Consider the following 26,322-nt stretch of genomic DNA (forward strand, 5'->3'; position numbering starts at 1 on the left):
ATCCTCCTGCCTCAGCCTCCAGAGTGCTGGGATTACTACCAGGATGTTAACTTTCCTGGTGGGAAAACCAAAAACAGCACCTGTGGCAGATACTTTTTTCTCACCTCACCCCATTTTTTACTGTGTTAAACCCCCAACTTAATTCCAGTGATAATTCTCACTCGGCCACCCATTTTTGACTGGTCCACATCAACCAGAGCCATTCTATTCCTCTTGTCACTGAAAGTGACCAAATCCTCACCAATAGGACATGAGGGGAGGTCTACTGGGAAACACTTGGGGCAAGTTATGTTTCATAAAGATGCTAACAGAGAATTACACTTTTTTACCTACACAAAGTATTTCTACAGCACACCTAGAAATACAGTAGTCATCTTCAGGGCACAAAAGAAATCAACATAAACATGCTGAGCACGACAAAAGTGAAACCATGGAAAGCACAAGATTGTATCACAGAGTCAGGTCAACCAGAAAAACTACATGTGAACTTGTTATGTGAGACAATAAAGCCTCTAGTGATCTACTGGATATTCTATGGTGTTTGTTTTTAGTATTGGGGATCAAACTCAGTACCTTGCACTTACTTATGAGACAGATGGCAGCACCACTGAGCTAAATCCCCGGCCCTGCATATTCTATGTTTAATCAAACTTCCTAATACACCATTCTGCAACTGCAATTATTGATTTAGATAAGTATGTATCCTGTGAAGAAAAAAAATTAAGATGTAAACAGTAGAGGACCTAAATTAAGGAATTACTTTTGTAGGAGAATGAATAGAAGTAGAATTTCACTATAAATTTAACAGCTACAAACTAAAACATGGTACATGACATGTCCATCTAAGACATAGCATTACAGTCATGTACCAACACTTAATGAGAGGGATATGTTCTGAGAAATGTGTCATTTGGTGATTCTATTGTTGTGTGAACATCATGGGGTATACTTATACAAACATAGTAGCATAGCCTACCACACACCTAGATCATGGTATATACAGTGGTGGTGAACCTACAGCACGCACAGTAGGCTGTTTGTATCACTAAAAGCTCTAAAATGTTCGCCATCACTGGAATAGAGCTATATTTGATTAATGTTCAATTTTTTATTCAAATATCACACAAAAATTAAAAGATAACATCAACTGAGCAAAAACAGAATATAAACCAGGTATGGCAGCACATGCCTGAAATCTCAGCACTCTGGGAGGATGAGGCAGGAAAATCAGACGATAAACCCAAACTGAGCAATCTGGCAAGACTTTAATTAAAAATAAAAAATAAACAAGGCTGGTGATGTGGTTCAATGTGAAGGCCCTGGGTTCATTCCTACCTCTGCAAACAACAACAGCAACAAAAACAACAACAACAACACACACACACACACACACACACAAAGATGTAAAACTTAAAAATCGAACTTGAAAAAGGAGTAAGAAAACCAATCCAAAAGAAAATTAGAAATTTAAAATCACAGAAAAACTACAAATATAGAAAACATAAAATGTTAGAAATATATTCAAGTGTACCAGATATTAAAATTAAGCAAGACCCTCAGTTCAACTCCTAGCACAAAATAAACTATATTCTATAAATAAATGATAAATAAATTGTGCTATTTACGATACATACACCAAAAACAAGTATTCCAAATAAGATAAAAGTAAAAACTTTGGAGACTTACATACAGAAAAGTAGAGTAGATTCTACTGGACAAACACAACCAGAAATGAAAATTATGATCTCTAGCCAAAATACAAAACAGTTACGGAGATACCTCAAAGATCTGGGACTAGAGGTTCCATTTGACCCAGCCATCCCTCTGCTGGGTATCTTTCCAAAAGAATTAAAAGAATCATATCACAGAGATATATGTGCACCTATGTTTATAGTAGCACAGTTTGTAACAGCTAAAACTTGGAAACAGCCCATTTGCCCATCAGTTGGAAACTGGATAAAAAAGATGTGGTTTTTCTATAAATGAAATATTACTCAGCCATAAAGAATGAGAAATTAGATTTATTCATAGGAAAATGGATACATATTGAGGATATACTCCTGAGTGAAGCAAGTCACATGTGTTACACATGTGAAAATATCGAATAGTTTCTCTGGTGTGAATAAACTATAATAGTACATAAAATCCTAATGAGATAACTGACAATGTGAAATAGGAAGAAAGGGGCTAAAGGTGTAGGGAAAGTGGGAAGGGTAGGGGAAAGCTAATAAGGGAAAAGAAAAAAATATGAGAAAATGAAAAAAATGGAAAAAACATTTTTGTAAATTAGGAAAGGAGGAGGGGGTGAAGGGAGGGCAGGGACAAGGGGAAAAAATGAGAACCAAGCCCTGTCATGTAAAGGTACAAGATCCCAATGAGTGTAACTGTACTGTATACCTAAAATGTACCAATAAACTCAACGAGAAAAAAAAAATTAAAAATTTTTTAAAAACCCAAAATACAAAACAGTGATTTGGACTGTGATATCACTCAGTGGTAGAGTGCTTACCTGGTATGTACAAGGCCCTGGGTTCAATAAAAAATAAAGTAAAATAACAAAAACAACTATTTGCAGGCCCCGAGGAACAAATATAGGTAGAAACTAGGGAAAAAAGAAAAGGAAGAAACTGGGGCAAAGTCAATCCTTGAAAGAGGGGAATTATACAAGTGAGAAGATTCTTTATGTAGGTGCTTGTCTGAAGGCAGATAACCAAGAGTAGCACAGTAGCAGAAACTCAAGAATTTATAATCATATTAGCTTATTAAGGCATCAAAGGAAGAGGTTCCAGCTAGCAGAGCAACCAGAAAAGAGGAAAAATCCTTGTAAAGTAGGAACTCCAAAACACTTAAGTATACCCTACCTCAAACTTTAGTTGGGCCCTGAATCATACAACACAGGACAGGCTCAAGACCTCAAAGAAAAGCAACAGCTAGATGGCTGAAATAACTGAAGAGAGATATCAGGGCAAACAGTTAGAGTTTAAGTCTAGCCAGTTAACTGTTTGCTAGAATAACAAAATATTAGTACAGTTGGAGGAAACAGTATGGTCAAAAACACATATCATCCACAATATCCATTACATAACAAGACATGAAAATAAACAGGAAATTGTGATCGACATTTTTTTTTAAAAGTGTTCAACTTTCTGAACACAGATGACCCAGATGTTGTAATCAGTTGACAAAGACTATAAAGCAGCTATCATAAATATGTTCAAGAAGTTAGTAATATATGAAGTGTACTCTCATCAGATAAGTTAAAACTGTAATACAGAGCTATGTAGAACAAAAAACACAAAATCTAAAATGGAAAATTCATTTGATTGGTTTAATGATGATGAGAGACAACTAAAAGGTTAATCAACTTAAAGACAGAGGTAAAAAACTATACTATCTAAAAAAAATTCAATGAAACAGAACTTTCAGTAAGCTATGTACCTCATTAAAATTGGAGTTCCAAAAGGGGAGCACAAAGAAAATTACACATAAAAGCATATATAAAAATATTTTAAAAACAGGTAAAAATGGCTACAATTAAAGGGAAAAATAATACTGCAAATCTAAAGCAAATGACACCTATACAAGGTAGTAAATACAGTAAAACTATAACGATAGCATAATATTCACACTGTTGAAAATCAAACATACAGACAAAAATCTTGAAAGTGGAAAGAAAAAAACACATAACATATATTGAACACAACAAACAAAAAAATAAACTCTGACTTTTCTACGTGGAACAGATATTTTCAGGTAAAGAAACACCAAAACAACTCTCTCACACACAGTCTTGGGCTATTTAAAAAAAAAAAAATGCTAAAGTTTCTGCAAGTCAAAGAGAAATGATCCCATAGTAAACTCAGGTCTGTAAGAAAATGACAATAATCTACCAACCAGTAGTACTGCCCGTGCCAGTTTAGATAACAAAACTAAGATCCCACAGTCTCTTGGCACTAGGCTACAGATGAAAAAGACCAAAAACAATGTAGAAATTTCTGTTATCATTCTCTTTCCCTGTTTTTCCTTCTCTATGCATTCCCCAGAGCTCAATACCATACTTTTCTTTCTCCATAATAAGTGGATCATCAAGGTGGAGAGAAAAAAATATATATCAAAGGACAGTAAAACTCTCAGATGAAATCTGGTTGTCTTTTTCAATTACAAACATAAAAGTTCTTTTGAACTTCCCTTAACATACTGCAAGATGTTTCTTGGATTAATTTAAAAGTGACCTTTTAAGATCTAAAAAATTGTCAATTTTACTCAAATAAGAACAAAAACAAAAAGTTGGGGTAGTGGTAAATTTTAAGACTTTGACCCAAGGTAACAGCCTGAAATATTTAGTTACCATCAAGAAAACAATACTCTATTCAACAACTGAACCTCCTAGATTTATCACACATACTACAAAACATACATATCTTTTATTTTATTTCCTTAATTAGTCAGCAATTTGGTATTTCAATTTTTATATTATTGTTCTTTTCCTAACTTGGTTTCTCCCTAAGACCACATAATTTTCTTAGTATATCGCCTTAGGGTTGTTTGCATTGTCTCCCAATTTGTCTGTGAATAGCTATTCTCTGCCACATTCTCTCAACTGGGTCTTCCCCTAGCCTCAGTCACTTCCACATTAATGCTAGTTAAAATGCACTCCAGGGGGTGACATTTCAAGCACCTTTTCTTGAGTTTTTTTTTTTTTCCTCCAGTTCTTTGGTGGGCAGATTATACCATGTGCTTCCTCATCACAGAACAACAAAAAAACAAAACAAAAAACAATTTAGCTATTTACTCAATAATGTCATAGAAAGTGAATAGTTAAAAAAGTCCCAAAAATACTCCTTTGATTCACATTGAAGCAGAACTTTTAAAAAGGAAAAACAAGTCTCCCCAAATTTAAGCAGTTCCCCCTCAGACTTCCTCCCTTCCTATGGCTGTTGTTTCCCCCCCCCAATGGTAGTGGTTAACTTTGTCTGCTAAGTAAGGTTTCATGACCCCTTACTTCTGTATGATCCAGCTTTTTCCACCAAGATACGCCAAGCTGCAAAACTGTCACTACTTGCTTAACTGCCTTTGTCCTGCTTCTGAAAACCCGCTTGCCCATGCACCAGTTTCATGCCACTAGGAAGACCGACCCCCTTGACCACACATATAAAACTGGTGTCTCCTCTTTGTTTGGGGCTCAGTTTTTAGATATGATTCTGCTGGGCCAGTGGGCACCTAAATAAATCCTTCTGTTTCACCCATTGGTCTCTCTGGTCTCTTTAAAAATTCTGCAACAACATCAATAACTCAAAACATTTCTTTTGCACTATTTTTTAAATGCCATCTAATCCTCACAATTGTACTCTACTAAGCCTCTAAACACACTATCACTTCTTTATGAAAAACATTAAACATCTGCTTATGTTTGTCTTTATTATGGATAAAAATATTGACCAAAAGATAAATATTTTTCAGATGACAATTCTCTACTTGAGTTTTACAGAATTTAAGAATTAAGTTAAATTCATTCACAAGCCCTTTTCCAAACACAAATGGTACAGCCTAGACTCTAGCTTCCTTGTTACAACAATAAAGTCAAGAAGAATAACTACAAGACTTATAACAGATACATTTAAACAGATGTAATACTTTTTAATAAGAATAAAATAACTTTACAGCTTTAAAAGTTCTCATAGATTTCATATAATGCTACCTCATTGCATAAGATCAAAGAACAGTTATATTGAATTTTTATTTTCAGTCAAACACAGCAGCACTTTACTAACAAGGACAGAGTAATACGGTCACAAGGAAATACTCAAAAGTGTAAAATAAATGATACCTTGGACAGCATAAAATGAACACCAAAAAAGGGTAGGCATCCTAACATGTCTCATAGCTGCTGAACGAGAGTGGCTTGTAGGTAAAGAAAGATGAGCAACATTTACATCACAAACTGACTGTAAAATACTTCATTATTCTGGGAAAGGTAATGAACAGTCATAACCTAAAGCTACAAAGAAAAGCCATTTGAGTGTATTAATTGGGTCAACCAGTTCTGTTAGATTTTAATACTGTGTGGTATTGATTTCCTCTCTATTTAATGAAGTCAACTTCCCTACTTTTTTTAAACTTTCATATTCTTGATGGGAACATTAATCTTTTTGATTGAGATAGTCCAAACCCATCTGACCTCTGACATTGGGTCTAAGAGTGAACTACTTGCAACACTGATATATTTTCTTGAAGTCTTCAGTACTGCTAAATCAGCATGTTAACATAATCTGAAAATGAAAATAATAAAAGCTGCCACATAAATTAAAGTAATCCAATTCTAGTGTCACATGACAGAGAATTTGTGGTAAAAATTATTTAAGACATTTACTGTAGTCTGTTTGTGTCCACTCATTTGGCTAAGTGAAGAACATCAGTGTCTTAATAAGGCCCCTTTTTACCACAACATTTCTAAGCAAATATTTCAAATGCTCAGAAGATTCCACCCAGAGCCTCTTGAGACATAATTTAAAGTGGGACTTGATAGGAACAAGCTTCTTCAATCTTCAGACTCTAGTTGAAACAGCAAAAACAGTTTAAATCTTGGGAAACCTCAGGATGTGTCTTATTTGTGAAATGGAAAAAAGATCAAATCAACAAAGAAAAAGGATGCAACAGATATCAAGGTGGGTAAATGCCCGATCATTTTCAGTCCTCATAATGTGTGCAAAACTATGTGGGACAAATAGGCCAAATCTAACGGGACAGTCTGAGGAAGATGTTTTCCTATTTGATGCATAAATTATTTTATGGAAACGGTGATGAAAAAGGGAGCAGTTCTATGCTTCTCACTGTGTTATCTTTATTATGTTCCTAGTGTCACTGAGACTAGCTTAAAAACTGCCTGGCACAAGAACATTCTAATCACCAGCCACCTTTTCCTCCTTTCTTCTTTTTCTGTACTGTTTCTTCTTTGTTGCTGGAGTCCCTGCAGGTTTCTGGTGTCTTGGGGGTATGATGTTACTTGTAGAGGCAGATACAGTTGCTACACTCACAGTTTTGTTGGCACCCATTTAAGACAAGCTCCCACAGTTGCTCTCTGAGTGCCCTTTCCAATCTGATCCTTCTTTTTACCCTTCTTTCTTCCTCAGTAGTAATAATGTTCTCCCATTGGCAGCCATCTTTCCGGATCTGGGATAAGTTTTGGGTTGTAATTCTTAGGCAGTTTTCCCTTCTTTTTCAAATCTCCCTGACCTTGCTCCTTTGGTTGACTATCTCCAGTGACTTTTCTACCCTTCTTTCGAATGTACATAGCACCAGTAGAATTTTCAAGAGCCTCAACATCTACATACATATATATACACATATACATATATATATATATATGTATATCTGTATCTATCTATCTATATATACAGATATATCTATATAGATATATATCTATATCTATTTTGGACAGCACTAGTTTAAAACAGTTTCTCTGTAGAACCTCCACCACCAACTCATGTGCAAGAGCTCATCCTTCCTCTACTTTTGCCCAAGCCCAGCACATGGCCTAGCATCCAATGTTCCCATTTCCACATGGTAGCAGCCTTCTCCCACACACACATCTCGGAGAGCAGCCCTGACATCTACTTTTAGAGATATACTATCTGATGAGGGCAAGTGTTTACTAAGAGCTTTTGCTTTCTCTGGATCTACAAGTGAGTAAGCACAAATAAGCTGTGCCAGGGTGTGAATATCTTTTGGATTTTGTTTCCATGGCTGTTCCTTCTTCCGCCCACATTTGAGTTTGAAGTTTGCTACTTCTCTTATCAAGGACAAATGAGTAGGAGATTTGGGCTGATGGTTTTGGTACTACTGGATAGCCTGTGTGAAGACCTCAATGGCACAATCAGTATCTTCCTCATGGCTGTACATGGTCACTAATAAGGATACCCTGCCTGGTTTATACTTTAACTCTTCTATGCTTCTCAGAATTAGACATGCTTTGGAAATATTACCTCGAGAAATTTTCAAATGTGCCATGGTTAGCTTAATGTCAGCTGCATTTTCTGGATACTGATCTGAAAATTTGTGAAGCAGCTCTATTGCTTTTGTGTGCTGTTTTTCCCAGCAGAACTGAGCAGCTTGAATTAACACAGACAGGAGACACTCAGGACGTTGGGACTGTAAACCAGTAGACATTTTGCGGCATTGCTCTGCCTGGTTTGCATACATAGAAAGTAAAGCTTTCTTAAATTCTATAGCTTGCAGTTGTTTCTTGGAAAGTTTAAACTCTACTCCTTCTGCCTTGGTTAATTTCACTTTCTTCTTGGAGACAATGACATTCTGGTCCTTAATGATGGTAATGATGTTATTTGCAATTACAGCTAGTAATCCCACATCTGTTGGCTTCAGTTTTATTATCTGATTGTAAAGCCACAAAGCCTCCTCCGTAAGACCCTGAAGCTGCAGAACACAGGCCATCTGACCATGAATGATGGCCAGTTCTGTCTCCATCCCATCAGTCTTCTGAAAATGATTGGTGGCAAAGATCTTCAGCTTTTTGTAGGATTTTCACTGCCTGGTTCAGCTGGCCTTGGCCAATCAGGGCACAGGCGGTGTTGTAACAGTTTGTAGGTGCCTTCTTGGAGGCCTAAATTTTCTGGAATCACTTTTCCCAGTTGCTTTGAGCTGCAACAACTGCTGAAAGGTTGTTTTCCTCTCATCATAATCATCTTGGGAGTTTCTCGCGAGATCTCTATACACAGCTTAGCATTCATCGTAGCATTCCAAACGGTATTAACACTTGTCCATACAGCTCTTTTAGCTTGTTGGTCTGCTGGTTGGCACTTTCTATTGTCTTCAAGGCATTTTCAATTCTGTTGAGCCTGTACTTGCAATATGCCTTCTCAAAGGAGACAGTTATCGGCTAAAACTTTGGTATGTGTAATGATGACATACAAGGCTTACTTGAAACTTCCATTTTGAATAAGGCAAACTACTTTATAGTGCAGGGCAGTTACACCGTCCTTGTTGATCTGTAGTTATCTTGTTGACGGTCTTCAGAGTGCGGGTGAAATAGCTGTTCTGTCCATAACAGTTCACTGAACTCAACAGCGCAGGCACCAAATCATCACCACAACCACAATCACCACCCCCTTGCTGCTGCTCGCCATCTTGGACCAGGGGGGTGGGGCTGTAACTTTCAGTTTTACATTTTGCAGTGCTGTTACCTATAGCACTGCTCCTAAACACATTAAGTGCTTGATTTTCAAAAAAAGAAGAGAGAGAACAGTAAAGCAGTTTTAAAAAAGACAGAACCTTCATCTGATACAGTAAAGTCTGTGGTTTCTTTATAAAGCACCCTAATCTAGAGAATAAGTTATAAAAAAGGAAAGGAAGATAAATAATAAAAACTATTTTTTTTTCCTAAGAACTTCTTCAGAAAAACCAAATGTAAGTGTGGGCCTTGAGTGACTTCTGAATCTGCAAACCACCTTAAAAAGACACTTTATGGGCTGCTGGGGAAATCTGATTATAGACCAGGTATTACATACTACTAAAAAATTACTATAACATTGTATTAGGAATGATAAAGGCATTACTGTCTTATTAAAAATGTTCTCATTCTGGGGTTCAAGATATAGCTTAATACCTAGCATTCAAAAACCCCTGGGTTTGATTCCCCAGCACCACATAAAGTTAAAAAAAACTTCTCATTTTAAAAATATCTATACTGAGAAATGTTACAGGTAAAATGACACAATTATTTCTATTTAAAACATCTGGGCATGGGATAGGGGAAGATAAGAGGTGAAACATGCATGACAAAATCATGATCTTTGCTGAATCTGGAGGATGGATACAGGTTTAAGGAGATTAATTTTACTATTTCTTCTGCGTTTATATACATTAGATTTTTTTTTGGAAAAAAATACAAAGCTAAAGAAATAACTTTTAGGGCTGGGGATTTAGCTTAGTAGTTCCAAAATCTGCCTCACAAGCACAAGATCCCGAGTTTGATCTCCCCCCCACGCCCCAAAAAAAGAAAGAAAGAAATAACTTTGAAATGTTTCTCAGCTAAACGCTTAATTAAGATTACCAATGGCCGGGGCCTTAGCTCAGTGGCACTGCACCTGCCTTGCAAGCACAAGGTCCAGAGTTCGATCCCTGGCACCAGAAAAAAAAAAAAAAAAAAAAAAAAAAAACACCAAGATTACCAATGAATTTGACATCCTGCTTTGACAGGCCAAATATTGCAAATGCTGGGGGGAACAAAATCAGAGCATGTACGCATTCACTAACTTAAACTTACTAAGTAACTATTTGGTATATGTCAAGTATTTTACCAGATCATGGGAAAATAAGGATGAGTTAGACAATGTCACTATCCTTAGGGAGGAGATAGTCATTATGAATTTTTGGTAGTCCAGTAGGAAGGTACAGAACAATACCAAGAAAAAAGATAGGGAGAAGGAACTGCCTGAATGGTTGCAATGTGCCATAATAATCAGGAAGTTTTGTTTTCACACCAGACATCCCCTCAGCCCAGCATATATTAATCAAAATATATGGGTATGGGGCCTCTCCATGAATGACTATGTATTAGAGATTTTAATTTTAAAAAAAGGTTGGTTTTATCTTTATTTTCCAGCTGAGAAGCTGAAAAAGCAGAAGTTTTAAAGGGGGACAGAACACAAACACAGAGAGAACCAGAAGGTCTGAAAAGTCTGATCAACTTCTGGAGAGTGGTGTCTAAAACAAATCAGGGCAGAGTTATGAAAAAAGAGCTAAGACAATGCCACAGATACAGAAAAAAGTCACATGACACTGGAGGCTGTTTCTGCCCATTATTAGACAAGCAACTGTGAGTCTGGTTAATTTAAATGTAACACTGAAAGATCAGAGGTGCTTACAAACTATGGAGATAAAAGAAATTAGACAATACTGTACTCAAAGACTTTAGGGTGAGGCTATTTCAGGCTTAGTACTAGCTGCATATTAGCCATACGCAACACAAGCTGGATGAATATATATGCACAGTTCCCAAAGCAATAAAGGCTATCCTTTTACTGACTTACTACAGTCCTGGGAATCAAACCTAGACCTGTTCACACTCGGCAAGTGCTCTACCACTAAGCTACATCCCTAGCCCAAAGCCTGTCTTTTTTTTAAAGTAGGGATGTAATTCAAAGGAGAAAGAAAGCATAATAATATCAGGTGCTTATTAACTGCTTATTAACACTACTTTACACAATCTTCCTAAAACCCAGTGAAGTGGGTTTAGTATGCCCACCATCTTACTGAAAAGAAAAATGACTCTGACACACGCTCCTCATGCCACACAAGCTCTGCTGTATGTGCATGCCTGCCCACAATGAACATGGCCATCACTTAATAGCAGGACAGAAAATGGCACCCTATGATCAGCTTTCATAAATACATAAAGGAAGCAGGGACTTGGCCTGCAGGAAACAGGTAAAATGACTAAACAAATCAGACTTGTGATGATAAACACTTCACCATAAAAACTGAGAGTGCTAGGGCCGGGGATTTAGCTCGGTGGCATCACGCCTGCTTCACAAGTGCAAGCAAGGTCCTGAGTTTGATCCCCGGTACCAAAACAAAACAAAATAAAAACTGAGAGTGCTTTGAAAACAACAATTTTCTTGTAACCTGGGAGAGAAGTTTAAAGAAACTATAGCTGATAAGAACAACATGCTGTATGCAAATTTACAGATGGTATATTGGTTCAACATCAGGAGTTGGGACAGCAAGGAAAGCACAGTAAGAAAACTGAAAAATGGGAAATTGCTGGTAGACTACATCATGCTGATGATATACTACAATATCACTTATACTTGAGTCTATGAAGAAGTAGAAAAAATTCTATCATCATTTTAGACAGGAATTAGCTGTAAGAATCAACAAGCTATACGAACATATCTCTATTTTTTCTCATTACTATTTTTAGTTATTTTTATCACAAATATTTTACATACAACTATTACAAAGTATTGAGTTGTGTTTGTGCTGGGGAACAAAAACCTTGAAATTTTCCAGCCCTGGAATTTACAGAAATGAAATCATAAAATTATTCTTCTACCTTTAAGTCTTTAAGATTCACCTATGATGCTATTAATAGTTCATTTTAATTTTGATTATCACAGAACACGAGTTGGCAAACTACCATTTTTGTAAATAAATGTTTGTTGGAACACAGCCACACCCATTCATTTATGTATGGTTTATTACTACTGCCTTTGCACCACAACAGCAGAGTAATTGTGAAATTGCTATGGCCTGCAAAACACAAAATATACTGACTCTTTACAGAAGTTTGCCGAAAACTGCCACAATGGTACAGAGGGAGGTACGTCAGTGTTGCCCAATTTTTAACAGTTTTGTCAAGGTCGTTTTAAAATTTGCATTTCCTTGCTAATAAATGTTTACTGGCTATCTTTTTCACATTTACATATGTATATATGTATACTGACATGTATATATGTGTACATTATTGTGATTTTAAAAATCCTTTGTCCTTTATATGTTAGAAAAGCAAAGCATTTTAGTTTTAATATTTAGTAAACACTAATTTATTAACCTTTTCCTTCCAAAATTATGCTTTTGCCATCCAGGAAAAACTACAGTGTAAAACACTCTAATAACAGTTTAAGTGTTGCCATTCATACTTAAATCTTTACTCCATCTGGAGTTTTTCACTCTTTGTCCAATATGGTGAGGTAAGAGATCAATTTTTTTATGCTGTTAAATAATAATCCCTTACTAGAGAGTATTCCAGCTGGGCATGGTGGCATGTGTCTATAAATCCAGCTCATGAAGCTGAGGCAAGATAATCACTTGAACTCAGGAATTTGAGATTAGGCCAGACAACAGAGTGAGACCCCATTTCAACCAACCAACCAACCACCCGCCCTAAAAAAAAATATCAAAACCAAAAAGGAATAAAGTACTCTATTTCCTTATCTGATTTGTAAACCAACTTCATATATCAGGTTCCTATACATGTACAGTAGGGTGTTGTACCTATTTTCTTTCCATTACCTGCTTGTCTATCCTTGACACCTAATAGTTGTCAGTGGGTAAATTAGGAAAAAAGAAACAAATCTACCCTATATTGCACGGGTTGGATGAAGTGTGGGCAGTTTTACTGTATGTGTGCTGCTAGGGATCAAATCCAGAGCTTAATAAAATTAATTGACAGCACAACATAGGGAAGTGTAAAGGGTTTTTGTAATACCAAAGTGTGTGTGTGTGTGTGTGTATGTGTGTGTGTGTGTGTGTATACGCACATGTGGGGGGTGCTAAACCCAAAGCACATGTTAGGCAAGTGCTTTACCACAGAGTTACACTTTTGACCCTACACTAAATCTTAAAAATTTGTAGAACAAGCAATTGCTTTAGAAATATATTGGTAAGGGCTGGGGATTTAGTTCAGTGGTTCCACCCCTGGCCTTGAAAGTGCAAGGGCCAGAGTTGAATCCCCAGTACCAAAAAGAACAAAACAAAATAAAACACAGAAATATACAGAAATATACTCACTATACTTGATCCTTTGTTTCTAAATAGATTAGAATTAACTTGTTTCATACAAATGACACCCTGAAGAATTTTTAATGCCAATAAATTTACATTATTACATTCTATCTTTTATAAAGATATGCACTATGAACTCTTTAATATAGTTTTTTTCTCTCTTTGTTAAGAATCTGGTTTGAAAGTATAACATCAGAGCTTAAAAAACTGAACTCAAAACCCATGAGAGTACTCTGCAATCTTGTAATTACTTTTACACTTTCTATTTATCTCTCAATTTTTATTTCTGTATTTTAAAAGGACAATAAAACTAGACCTCATGTTTTATATAGCCATTATAATTATATTCAGTAAATTATCTTTTTAATGATACAAGTAATAAATGTTAGTAATGAAGCCATTTTAAGTTGTCAGACAAAATTCCCAAAGGACAGGGCCTACAAACCTTAAAGACACAATTTATTTGTAAAAATAAATGCTTTTGTGATCTCCTGTAAAAGACAAAATATTAGAAAAAATTATGTGTAGAAATAAAATAGAGCAAGTTCAGAATGTCTGCCAAGGCAGAAAAATACAGCATTTTAACACAGCAACATACTGTACTAAATCTGCTACTAGTAATAACACAGCACTTCAAGCTCTTGTATTGCCCTTCTAAGTTACCATTATTTTCCACTCTTCACACTACAAGAATAACTCCTGAATCTGGCAAGTATAATTAGATTTCCCAATTCCCAAAGGTCTCACTACATAGTTCAGGCTGGCCTTGAACTTGCAGCGATCCTGTCTCAGCCTCTCGAGTGCTGGGATTACAAGAGTCCACCACCATGCCTGGCTAGCAAATTGTCTCTTAAAAATCTAATTACTTAATAACAAATATTTCTATAAAGTTGTAAATTACTGTAAAATTCCTTTAGTTACATCCAACCACTCCTAGCTTCTCAAATATACCAGACTTTCTCTTATATTTTACCTCCATATTTGTTACTTCCTCTGTCTGAAATAGCCTGTTTGTTTATCTTCCAAACTTTTAAGACCCTGATTACAGTTCAGTGAAGGCAGACGTTTGGATCCAGGGCGGTATCTGTGGATCTAGTACTAGGGACTACCTCAATACCTATGATCCTTTTATTGATGCCAGCTGCATTTTTATATGTCAACATCACCCATAGCCAGGTGTGGTGGCGCACGCCTGTAATCCCAGCACTTGGGAGGCTGAGGCAGGAGGATCACTGTGAGTTTGAGACCAGCCTGGGCCACAGAGTGAGTTCCAGCTCAGTCTCAACTACACAGTGAGACCCCATTTGGGAAAAAAAAAAAAAAAAAAAAAAAAAAAATCACCCATGTGACTGAGTTCCTGGAAAGCATTTCTGAATTTGTAGTGCTGACCACAGTGTATAATTTATCACAGTAGGTGCTTAGTAACTATCAGACAAATGACTAAGCCAACTGAATCATAGTTTTCATTCTAACTGTTTTTTGTTTTTGTACTGGGGATCAAACTCATGACCTTGTGCTTGTGAGGCAGGTGCGGTGCCACTGAGCTAAATCCCCGGCCCTCTAACTATTCTTATATTTAATCCTTTACAGATAGGAATTATATCTCATTCATCTTTCTATCACCCACTGAGCCTAAAAGTGGGCTTACACATCATGTATACTCCATATGGTCACCAGATTATTAAACTAAACTTAATATGCAGGACACTTGAATTTTCAAAGCCACTTTGTAAATGGCAATATGAACAGGACTATCCTCAGTTCTGTTTCTAGCTTAATCACAGAAGAGGTATCATGTAACCACATCAAGGATCTTACTTCTTCCAGGCTAGTATTTAATGGAAAGAGGCTCCTTGTTAGAGACTGAACCTCTATTCAATAATAAAGTCAACCAAAATCTAAAGTTGGATTTAGCATTCTGGCTAGCAAATGAACACAGCAAATAAAAGAGGTGATCACTACACTCTTTAATTTAGAAACGTGCTAATTCTTATGGTTTCTAATCAACTGAGCTGATTTGTTACATTAGAAAAGGCTCTATTATACAGTAGTTGTTAACACTATAAACTCCCTTAATGCTATCATGTTAATTTACAAATACTATGAATAGCTAATTTATGCATATAATTTGCTAGTAGCTCTCTTCAGTTAATTGTCCATTGTATTCACCTGAGTCTATAAAGCTAAAAGACAAGGTCTAATTTGCACTAAATTATCTGTAAGGTAGCATTAAATTGAGTGCTAATAACACAGAGTTGCCTAAACCACAGTAACTATTAGAAAAGGTCAACATTCACATTTTAATGATTTAATTATGAAGCATGTATAAGCTAGATGTTTCCATTTATTTCTATCAGCAGTCATTAGTTTTCCTAAATTTAAAGTGATTTTGCATAAACTATGATTACTATTCAAATTCGCTTTTTAAAAAAATTATAGTGAGGGCCGGGGATTTAGCTTAGTGGTTCCAGTGCCTGCCTCGCAAACGCAAGAACCAGAGTTCAATCCCCAGTACCCCCCCCAAAAAATATATATACATATATATAGATAGATATCTCTATATAGATTACATATATATAGATAGATATCTCTATATCTATATAGATATCTCTGTATCTATATAGAGATATCTATCTATATATATGAGAACGACAGGGATGCACAGAGCAAGTTTTCAAACAGCAAACATGCTGGCTATCCCATGCATCCAACAGGCAACAGGCTATGTGCTTCACTTAGAAAGGCAAGACTTCTACTGGAAAGCTCATTATATACATTACTTTTTATAAAGGTTCTTTGCTTCTCTTCATCCTCTGTCCTGGGAGTCTAGAGATCCAGGAGAGCTCTCAATTCATAGAAAAATAGAGAAATTTAAACCTAACCCAATAAATTTTGCCTCAGAACAATAACCATGACAAAATTTGTTTATTCATTTATTTTCATGAGATTAAACTGAGGGCCAAATGTTCTATCACCTTCAGCCTCTGTAACAAAAATTTTTAAGAACAAAACTTGTTAAGGAAGAACTAAAAAATAATTCAGAAATAAAATGGGATGAAATTTTGAATTTATTTAAACAATTCATGTCTATTTTTATGACCACTGCAAAGAACAATAATTTTAAATTACATTATCTCAAAATGCTTACAATTGAAATGTGGCAAAAAAATTAAAACCTCTGGAAACATCTGTTAATGTTTTCATCTCACTGTACAGCAATAATTTATCAACATCTAGTTGGATATAAATGCTGCACATCCTCCTCTATTAAAAGAAGGGCTTGTGTTAAGTAAAGTCAAGATTTCCTTGAAGGACAGGCTTCATGGCCTTTGAAATGTATAATCATATGGAGCTACACACTTAGAAGGGTCCTGCATTTGGATTAATGATGTGCTATCACTGTCTTGAAGCTTTTAATAGTGTTTTTTGTTGTTGTTTTGGGGCTTTGGGAGGGGTTGTTTTGTAATTTATTTTGTTTTGTTTTGGAGGAGAAGTATAGATAAAACCCAGGGCCTCTGAATTGAGCTACATTCCCAGCCCTTTTTTGTTTTTTATTTTGAGGCAAGTTGCCCAGCCTGGGCTTGAATTTGCAATTCTCCTGCCTCAGCCGTCGGAGCAGCTGAGATCTTAATAGTTTTTAAAATAAAGGATCTCATATTTTGCTTTTGCCTTGTATCTAAGTCCTATTCTTTATAATTCATACATTCTGTGATTTCATAAAAGTAGACCTTCAAGGTTCCAGGTACAGTGAAGCTTAAAAAAAACTGAATTAATCTGAGTTCTATCCATTTCAGAATGACTTTCAGAACTATTTTCTACCTCTACCAAAAAGAATTAAATGCATATTGAAGATAAATCAATTACTAGGGAGTAATTTCATTTTTCAGAGAGAGAAGCTATAGAAATTAATACTAAACAAATTAAAACCAGTATCAAACAAATAATTTATTCTGTGTCTTAGTCACTGATTTCTCACAAGTGCTTTTGATGATATCTTTAATTTCTATCCTGCATTTTTAGAACTGATTCTCTAACAGGAAAACATTTTTTGGACAGTCCCAGTAATATTCATTATGCCAAGACAGTAAAGAATTAACATAAAATTTAGAGCTTCAACTAACCCAAACAAATTAAGATGTATAGCAGTGTTTTCAATTCAAACAATTAACACGGGCCAAGATTTAGTGGTGTCGCAGCCTGCCTCACAAGCACAAGGTCCTGAGTTCAATCTCAGGTATCAAAAAAAAAAACCATTTAATAGTCTGACAACAAAGGGAGAAGCCATTCTTCCCGCCAGCCTGAAGCACTGAAGGTACATGCATGACAGTCCCATCAGGAGGCTGCATCACCTAATGGGACTGTCCCATGCTTCCTGATAGGACTGTCATGCATGTATCTAGTATCAACTGTTCACAGCAGTGAGACATACAGATTACAGCCCCACAGTGAACATGTTAAACTGTCCAAGAGAAAATGCCATCTCAAAGAAAAGTTCTGAAAAACAAAGCTACTGTATTTCCATAACATCTCAGGAAAAGGACTTAAGGAACAATGTCTTATTAATCTCATGCCGACTCACATACTGCATTTGATCCCACAGTCTACATAAACAGCACTTTATCTCACATGAAATTTTTTGTATAAGAACTCTATTTCAACCTAAGCTTATTATGTAGATTTCTTCTAATATCAAATATCAAATTTCTAAAGAAAAATGCAGAGAAAAAAGTAAAACAAACAAAACAGCAGGAAAAAAGCCAATGAACAAAGATTGCCATGTCAAAAAATGCAAAAAGAAATTTGTGATAAAACTTGGATTTCTGGAAAACTAAGGTTTGGTAATGAGAAGAATTTTATATGTCATAAAGCATTAGTCACCTACTAACTCTTTACTGTGGTAGGTTTAGGAATTTGTTTTTAGAGGGGCTTATTCTATTTACTGCAAAGATCTTGTGAAAGGGGGTATCTGTATTTAAACTGACAATGCCCCTTCAAAGGCTAGAACTTAGCTAGAGTCACAGCATGGGCCTGCATTTCTGGGGTCTTTAAGTAGAAAAAGAAGTGAAAGGAGTTCCTTTTTTCTGTCATTATTGTATGCAAACTTTACTCCTTGGTGGGGGGGTACTGGGGATGGAACCCAGCAAACTTCACTCCTTTAATGAGGATCTTTATTACTTCACCTAATCATATTATACTGTTATTTACTTAGAGAGGCTGAACCTCCCCCAATCTATTAACACCTCTAGTTCTGAGCATTTTGACTAAGGGATACTTAATCTATACATCTATCTTCCCCCCAAAAACTACCAGCTCCTTGAGGATAAGAGGTGATGAGGAAGAGGGGCTGTTTATTCTACGGCATGAGTGTGAAGGACTGCCCCAGAGGGATGGAGAACTGCAGTGTCAGGAGCTAAGAGTTGCATGGGCGGGAAAAGTATACGTACTCTGAAAAGCTACTGCCTAGTAAAATTCAGGCCAAATATTTTTATGAGATCACTTTCAAAAACCTTGATAGTGCTATGAAGAATGATAAAAATATGGTAGTAAATGTTTTTTAAATTTTTAAAATATATTACAGTAGGGCCTGGAATTTAGCTCAGTGGTACAGCCACCTGCCTCAAGAGTGCAAGGTCATGAGTTTAATCCCGGGTATAAATATAGATAGATAGATAGATAGATACATACATACATACATACATACATACATAAATTAACCCTCCCCTTAATATACTCCCCGCCTCAATTTTAAATATACTTATAATCCATTGTTCTTATCACTTTCTAAAGCAGTTCTAGAAGTCCTCATATCAGAATCAGCTAAAACCGCTGGGCGTGGTGGTGCACACCTGTAATCCCAGCACTGGGGAGGCTGAGGCAGGAGGATAGCTGTGAGTTCAAAACCAGCCTGGGCTACATAGTGAGTTTCAGGTCAGTCTCAACTACATAGTGAGACCCTGTTTCAACCCGCCCCCTGCAAAAAAAATCAGAATCAACTAAAACCATTTATTTACCCTTCATGTTCATTATGACTTTGAGAAAAAGTCAGATCTAGTAGAGGTAGATGAGAATACACTATAATATTTTGGTCTTTTTTAAAAATTGGTACACTTTAGGTTTACAATACAGTTACATTCATCATGGGGAATTTGTACCTTTACATGATGCATCTTGATTATTTTTTTCCCCACTCCCCTGTCCTTTCTTCAAACCCTCTATCCCTCCTTATTTACAAAGACTTTGTTTCCATTTTTTTCCTTTTCTCATTTTTTCCTTTTCCTTCTTTCCTTTCACATACCCATCCCACTTCCCCTACTCCATTTTAGATCTTTTCTTCCACACTATGTTTTTATGAGTCTGCCTTTCTGTTGGATGGCACTGGGCAGCAAAATTCACTGTATTTTTTATCACACTTCATAAAGACATTTTATGGAAAAATGAGTTTTTAATCAGCATTGTCACTGTACATGTTGATCATACTGTATATCTACACATGGATAAAAAGGGGGACACTTTTTACAAAGAACCAAGTCTAGGTGACCATCCTTCCTACCTCCCCCCCTTCCCTTCTCATCCTTCAGACATATTTTTCCTTAGATCAACACTTTTGCATACTGATAGTTCAAATTTATAATGAAACTCTAAAGCTCAGTTATATTTACAGGAAGAGAATATTCAGAAATGAGAGAACAATATAAAAGAAACCTAGCTGGCTTGATTCACATTTAAATTTTTTAACACTTTTTCCCAGGAGTAATTCTATTTTTTACTACCCTATTGCACATCACTAGATTTAGTCTATGCTGGCTTGTCTGCCTGTTTCTACCTTTCTACCCAATTTGAATGGAGCTACTGTCTTGTGCTCCCATTTGGGTCTCTGGAGAAAAGTTTTTCCAGTTTAGTGCTTAGATAAACCCCTACTGTAGAGTGCAAAAGCTTCTTCATGTTTGGTTCTTCTCTGATATAATCTACTTTAACCTCTATATTTACCACCTAATGTCCTGAGTTCTTCCAAAGCTCTCTTGTTTTCTCTGATTTTCATAGTACCCTCTCTTCTCAAAAATATTCATTTTCCACCTTCCTTTTTCAAAATGCACTCCAAATTTAACTTTAAAAATATATCTACCATCAAGTCATACCTAATTGGTGATTTCTTTCCCCTCTAGTTAAATTATCACATCTTTTCATAATATTCTAATTCACAAAAAAATATTTCAGACAATTTTCATTTGGCTCAGAAAGATCTATAATTTCCACTTACAATGTGAAGAAAAAATGACTAGAATGAAACAATTACTTTTTACTGTATGCCTCCTGGTACTGACAAGATGTCGTACTATACAAACATTACTATCTCTTCTTTTTAAAAAAAATACTCCCACTATTTAATAATGAAAAAAAAAAAAACAAAACAAAACAAAACCCCAACACCTTACTGTCCTACGCTCCCAATAAAATTTTTACACAGAAACATGTTGACACCAGATAGAGAAAAGAGAGATTCCTAAATTCACAATCATTTTGGTTTTTGTTTAGTTTTATACACAGGATGAAGAGTAAATGGCATCTTATTGGCACAGTTTATGGTCAGGTTACTTCCACTGCTGAAAGAAAATTCTGACGTGTAAATAACAAATAGTTTCTCTGGTGTGAAAAACTATAATTGTAAATAAGGTCCTAATGTTATAATTGACAATGTGAAATACGAAGAAAAAGGCTAAAGGTGTAGGGAAGTGGGAAGGGTAGGGGAAAGGAAATCAGGGAAAAGAAAAAAAATCTGAGAAATGAAAAAATGGAAATAAAGTTTTGTAAATAAGAGGAGGGGGTGAAGAAAGGACAGAGGAGTGGGGAAAAAATAAGAACCAAGGTAAGTCATGTAAAGGTACAAGATCCCAATGATGAATGTAACTGTACTGTATACCTAAAAAGTACCAATAAATGCAATGAGAAAAAAATAAATGAAAAAGAAAATTCTGAAGACCTTTCAAAGCCCATGGCCCCACTGAGAGTGGCAACTCATAGTGTTCCCAGGCTATTAGATGAAGACATGGTTGGATTAGTCACTGCCATATCCAACCAGTTTGAGTGTCACAAATAAAGGGGAACAAAACAGGTCGGCAACTCTAGGTATCGTTAAGAATCCCAGAGGGAACCCACATCTCTTCACCCTGAGCAGAATGGATCAGTTCAAATCTTTTTATGTATTATTTGTGATTGTCGTGTATGAGAGTGTTTTACATAGGATATTTCTATGTGATTGCAATAATATATTGTAATAGTTCAATGTGAGCTGAGGATTAGTCAAAATCTGCTTGTTTAGGCCTCACCCCCAAAATATTTATCCTTCTATTGATCTTTTAAGTATCATCCCAACCTATCCCAGTGAGCTGATTTCAGCAATAGATCTGATCTGCCATCTTACTCTCTATTTTCCACCCTATCTCAAGCTTCCCTTCTAAGACTGGTCCTCAATAGCCACAGTACTAGTAATCTGTCTTATCTCAGGGGCCAACACCAACATGAATGCCTATACCTTAAACGTGGACCTCAGGGCCACCCGGAAATGGTGGTGCACACCTGTAATCCTAGCCCTTGGGAGGCAGAAATGGGAAGATTATGAGTTTGAGGCCAGCCTGGGCTACACAATGAATTTAACAATGCAAGACCCTGTCTCAAAAATCAAAAACAATACAAAAAAACTTCAGCCAAAACTAAACTCATCTGGCACTTAAATTCCCTCACTCTTGCCAATCTGCTCTTCTCAATTTGCTTCCACATCACTTCCTCTTTTCTGACCTGACCAAGTTTTTAGTTTCAAGTGCTTGACTACCAACCTAGAAGTCATACAACCATCAAAATTATGCACTATTTCATGCACGTGCACACACATACACACACACACACCACTGAAGTCACTGTTCTTTTCAGTCTTACAACCTCTAATCCTAAACAAGTTCCACTACTACTCACTTTTTCTGCTTCAACCTCCAAGATACTAACATACTATAGAAATGTCAAAAGTATACTCACTGGCTGAGGCTGAGTCTGTTGGAAACCTATGCTAACTAATCAGATGAAGCCCTTACTATTCTTTAAAATCTCCTGTATTCCCTCTCTGACCTACCTTCCCTCATGTACACCGCACAGGTCTTCGAACATTATATAATCCCAGCTGTGACCACTGAGAAAACTCATCTCATGAAATTCAAGTTCCTTCTGCCTCGATTGTACTTCACATTTCCTTTCTTCTTCTCTCTCTGAATCCTTCCTCCTTTCCAAGGATAATATCCTCTACTTGTACATTTATTTAAGTACATTCCTTTCTAGAGTTCTGGATTCCTTGTTCTATAAATTATTCCTGCTTTCTTCTTCACACTCATGAACTGACTCCACCAGCCCTTTCCTTGGAGGTAACTTTCAGGATACCAAATTGCAGAAATAAAGAGTTTTTTGCCCCACTCTATCCTCCAAAACAAGGTTTCTGAGATAGTGAATTAATTATCAACATTTAAAAATCAGGACATTTCACCTGAAAAATCAAGACTTCTTGCTACTCTAGTAAACAAAATTCTCTGCCACTACAGTGAGCATACTCAAGCAATATTCTCGCCTATAAAGCCTGCCAGCAGCAGTGAAGACAAGGTCCTGCACCAGCCGACTGACAATTTTTCCACCTTCATCTCATCCTCTTCCCGCTGAAACAATCTTCAGCCACACTGACATTTCAGTTCCTTCGACAGAATCATAAGTGCCAGGGATGTAGCTCAGTGGTGCCACCGCCTTCCTTGCAAATGTGAGGTCCTGAGTTTGAGTCCCAGAACAACAACAGCAAAAAAAACAAAAACCAAAGAGCCAGGGTGAACTCAGGCTGAATAAAGACTACTGGTAGATGTCAACATCAAGGACTGGGGATTTAGCTCAGTGGTTCCGCTGCCTGCCTCACAAGCGCCAAGTCCCAAATTCAATCCCTGGTACACAAACAAAACAAAACAAAAACAACACCAAGATGGCAGTGATGTTAGAATTAGCATATCTGACAGCAATTCTAAAGCTGCTATTATAGAAGTAATTCAATAATTACAAGCATATTTCAAAATAATTTTAAAATAAATAAAAAGCCTCAGCAAATAAACAGAATATATTAAGAGCCAAATACAAATTCTGTACCTAAAAATACCAAAACACAGTCGAGTTTAGTGGGTAGACTCAGAATGGAAGGGACAGAGAAAATGAATGAGAACATAGAACACAACAGAAAGCACTCAATCTGAGCAATAGAAAAACTAAAGAAAACTGGACACAACTTCAGAACCTGTGGAACTATAAAAGATTTAATGTTCAAGTCATCAGACTCTTAAAAAGAAACAAGAAAGAGAAGGAACTGGAAAAACACAAAGAAACGGTGAAAAGTTTCCAAGTTTGACAAGAGTCATAAACTTTGAAATTCAGGAAGCTAAGTGAACCCAAATAGGATAAACCCAAAGAAACTGATACCAAGAGGTACCATAAACTTCAGAAAAAGTTAAAAACATAAAGAAAAAAACCCTAAACCAGGTGTGGTGGTGCATGCCTGTAATCCCCGAACTGGGGAAGCTGTGAGTTGGAGACCAGCCTGGGCTACATAGTGAGTTCTAGGTCAGTCTCAACTACGTAGTGAGACCCTGTCACAAAAAAAGAAAAAAAAACAAACAAACAAAAAAACCCTATGAAAAATGACACAATAACTACAGAGAAAAAATTATTTGAATGACAGTGAATTTCACCTGAAACTACAAAAAAGCAGAAGGAAATTGTACAATATTTTTTAAGAGCTGAAAGACAACTATCAGCATAGAATCCTAGACTTAAAGAAAACTGAAAGACAAATGAAGGTATTCTTGTACAAAGAAAACTGAAAGAATATTCCACAGGAGACCTACCTTAAAAGAATGGCTAAAGAAAGTTTGTAAAATAGGAAATTATAAAGGAAGGAATCTTGAGGCATCAAGAACACTGTAAGTAAAACTGTGAGTAAATATAATAGGCTTAAGGGTAAATACAACAGGCTTTCCTCCTCTTGAGTTTTCTAATTTATGCTTGACTGTGGAAGCTAAAATTATATCAGTTTGATCTGGTTATAACCAATGTAACAGAAATACAATCATAAACAGGAGAGGGTAAAGGGATCTAAGAAAGGTCAAGCCATGATGTATATATCATCTCCCGGGGTGGGGTGGGGAGCGTCATCAACCAACAGAGAAATCTAATCAGATTTAAATTCCTTTCAAATCAATTTTACTTCACATTTGCTTTCTTCTTTCTTTGAGTCCTTCCTCCTTTTCAAAGATAATATCTATTTGTATATTTAATTACATTCCTTTCTATAGTTTTGGATTCCTTTTTCTATAAACTACTACCCTTTTCTTCTTCACTCACAAACTGACTCCAGCCCTTTCCTTGGATGTAATTTTCAGGATGCCAAACTGCAGAATTTTGCTCTTTTTACAAAAAAGTTTTGTGAAACTCAAATTAATTTCCAACATTAAAAATCAGGACATTTCACCTAAAAAAAAAAAATCAAGACTTCTTTCCTCAAGATCTAACTGGCCTTTAGAGAACACACTACCCTATTGCAGTAGGAAGTATATTCTATTCACGTGCTTACAAAACATGTATCAAGACAGATTGTATTCTGGGCCATAAAACAAACCTCAACAAATTTAAAATAGCTGAAAGCATACATATGTTCTCCAACCATAATGGAATCAAACTAGAAACCAGAAACACAAGGATAGAAGGAAAATATCCAAACACAGCACACTTCAAAATAATCCATGGGTAAAAGAGGAAGTCTCAGGGGAAATAAAATATTCACTCAACTGAATGAAAATAAAAGTATAACATATTACATTTGTGGGACACAGATAGCTAAAGCAGTGCTGAGAGGGAAATTTATAGTGTTAAATGCCCTTGTGAACATAAAGGCAAAAAATTTTAACAAAATGGTAGTAAACAGAATTCAGAAATATATACAAAAAATATTTAGTATTTAAAAATCAATATATTCCATCACATCAAGAAGATAAACTGTGGGGCTGGGGATGTAGCTCAGGGGTAGAGTACAGGATTAGCATATAGGTATAAAGGAGTACAAGGAAGCAGATTTAATCCCCAGTACCAGAAAGAAAGAAGGAAACAAGGGAAGAAAGAAGGGAAAGGAAGGGAGAGGAAGGAAGGGGAGAGAGATGAAGCAGAGGAGAGAGGAGAGGAGCCACATCATACCAACTGATCTGCAAAAACAGCAGACACAATTCAACATCCACTCATGATCAAAACTCTCAGAAAGACAGGAAGGGAACAAAAGAGTAGTAAAACAGAATTCAGATGTTCAACTTGATAAAAGGCACCAATGAAAAACCTATAGTTTAAAAACAATAATAAATACATATAAATATATATAGTGATGGAAAAATAAACACTTTGCCCCCAAGACTGGGAACAAGGCAAAGATGTCTTTTCTCAACACTCTTAACGAAGTAACAGAAGCTTTAGTCAGAGCAGTAAGCCAAGACCATAAAATATTATACACATAAAATACAAATGGAGAAATAAAATCACCTCTATCTACAGATGATATGGTTGTCTACGTTAAAAAAAAATCCCTTAGAGTCTACAAAAACTACTAGAACTAATGAATGAGTTCAGCAAGATCATGGAATACAAGATCAACATATAAAAGGTCACAGACTAGAGCCGGGGATTTAGCTCAGCGGTGCTGCCACCTGCCTCTCAAACACAAGGACCTGAGTTCAATCCCCGGTACCA

General features: G+C 36.2%; 1 pseudogene; it reads right to left on the bottom strand.

Moving 5' to 3' along the window:
• Positions 1-6,734: 6,734 nt before the first annotated feature.
• Positions 6,735-26,322, bottom strand: part of LOC104871971 — a 30,035-nt pseudogene continuing 10,447 nt past the window's right edge.

The sequence above is a fragment of the Fukomys damarensis genome, unplaced genomic scaffold, assembly GCF_012274545.1.
Source record: "Fukomys damarensis isolate Sample0158 unplaced genomic scaffold, DMR_v1.0_HiC HiC_scaffold_30, whole genome shotgun sequence".
In the NCBI taxonomy this organism is placed as follows: domain Eukaryota; kingdom Metazoa; phylum Chordata; class Mammalia; order Rodentia; family Bathyergidae; genus Fukomys; species Fukomys damarensis.